Source organism: Pteropus vampyrus, unplaced genomic scaffold (assembly GCF_000151845.1).
Source record: "Pteropus vampyrus isolate Shadow unplaced genomic scaffold, Pvam_2.0 Scaffold27, whole genome shotgun sequence".
Lineage (NCBI taxonomy): Eukaryota > Metazoa > Chordata > Mammalia > Chiroptera > Pteropodidae > Pteropus > Pteropus vampyrus.
Genome location: NW_011888808.1, coordinates 3,237,235 through 3,239,120, shown reverse-complemented (window position 1 = coordinate 3,239,120; position 1,886 = coordinate 3,237,235).

Sequence of the window (1,886 nt, the reverse complement as noted above, 5' to 3'; positions counted from 1 at the left end):
ATATTTTGAAAAATATTGTGGACTATAGGTATTATTTCTTTTTAACTATTTGGTAGAATTCCCCAATGATATTATCGGGTCTGGTACTTTATTTTTTGGAAGCTTATTAATTATTAATTTAAATAATTTAATGGATACAGGGTTATCCAGGTTATTTATTTCTCCTTGTGTGAGTATTGGTAGTTTATTTCTTCAAGGAATTGATTTGTTGCATCTAACTTATAAGATTTATGAGGACAGGATTCTCTCTGCATGAATTTTTAAATGTGATTGCTTCTTTGTGTCTGTGTGTGTGTATATATGTACTTACTTACATAATATATCACTAGAAGTATTAAATATGGTGAATCTTTCATTTCTTTAATTCAACAACGTTATTAAATGAAGGTAGGGTTTGATGTTTTGCAACTGCTATATGCATATTTGTCCAACTATAACAATATAAGCAAACCAAGTTACTATTTAGGCGAGTAATGCGAAAAAAGTCATTGTTTTTAACAAGTCGTTAAGCTGATGGACACAAAGAATGAGCACAGCAAAATTCCAGCCTTTCCTCATTATAGTTTACAAAGAGCATTTATTATAACATCTCTTAAATTTTTGAAACAGTGAAAAGGTCATATGCAAAACAAAATGATAAAAATACCTTAGGTGCCCAGCATATGAATGTTCCAGCTGAAGATACAGAAATGGAGAGGAATCAGAAATAATTACCCTTAAATATCCAGGCTCCTGATGGCATATGTAAACTAGTTAGATAAGATAAAGTCAGATTTAGAAAGCATATTACAGATATGCTTTCTAATCTTTTGTTCGTTTAAGGATGTGACATTTTGTCTCAGGGCATTTGCTCTCAGGAATATTTCTTTGCATACATGCAAGTATATGAGTAATTTACAAAGCTTGAGGAAAGTTACAATAGAGACACTAGTACAGTTCTTAAATTAGGAAAAATATTTAGAGATTAGTGCAATTCTTATTTTAAGAAAATATAGCTTTTAACGATAACATAGTGTATTAATTCACAGTTGTATGCTTTCATATCTTCCATTTTATTCATATACTCTCCATGAAATCAATACTCCTCATCTCATAATGCAAATAGAAATTCTCAAATTGATTAAATAACACACTAACAGTCACATCACACGCAGGTAACAGTTCTGAGAAGAAAAATAAAATTAAACAAAAACAGCAACAAAATCAACGATAGTTCCAAAAACCTCCAGTCTCCTACCTTGCAAAGGACTATTTCTACATAAATTTAAAGAAATGCATGTGCTCTCGTATCTGTTCATTTCAGTATCAAAGATGCCTGACTTCTAAAGTGAACCATTCTGTCTAAAGAATTCTAATCTTGAAGAAAATCAGTACATTAGAAAAGCAAAACTCTTTCTTATTGCAACACACATGTCATGTTTGACCTTGCAGTTCACTCAGAAGGAAAATGCATTTTCATTAATTTCTTAGTTATAACATTTGAATCTTTATTATTATTATTTTTAAATGAGAAAACTGAGGCACAAAGAAGCTATGTAATTTCCCATGGTCTCAAAGCTAATAATTTTCAGAACCCTGATATGGCCATTTGTTAGACTGATTTCAATGGTTAAGCTCTTTCCATATCATTTTCTGTCTCCCTTTGACATACCTAAACTTGATAATCTTTTACTTATCTCTAGCCTACTTCATTTTCCATTCCATAGAGAAGTAATTTTAAAATTAGCTGCTAGATTTATTTCCAATCATTGCCACATGTCTCCTTCAACCTACATATCTCAGCAAAATATCAAGATTCTAACTTTAAAGAGTAACTTAATTTCCTTTGTTCCACAGATTTTCATTCATTCTTCTTTTGTCATTATCTTGGCAGAAATATTTACATA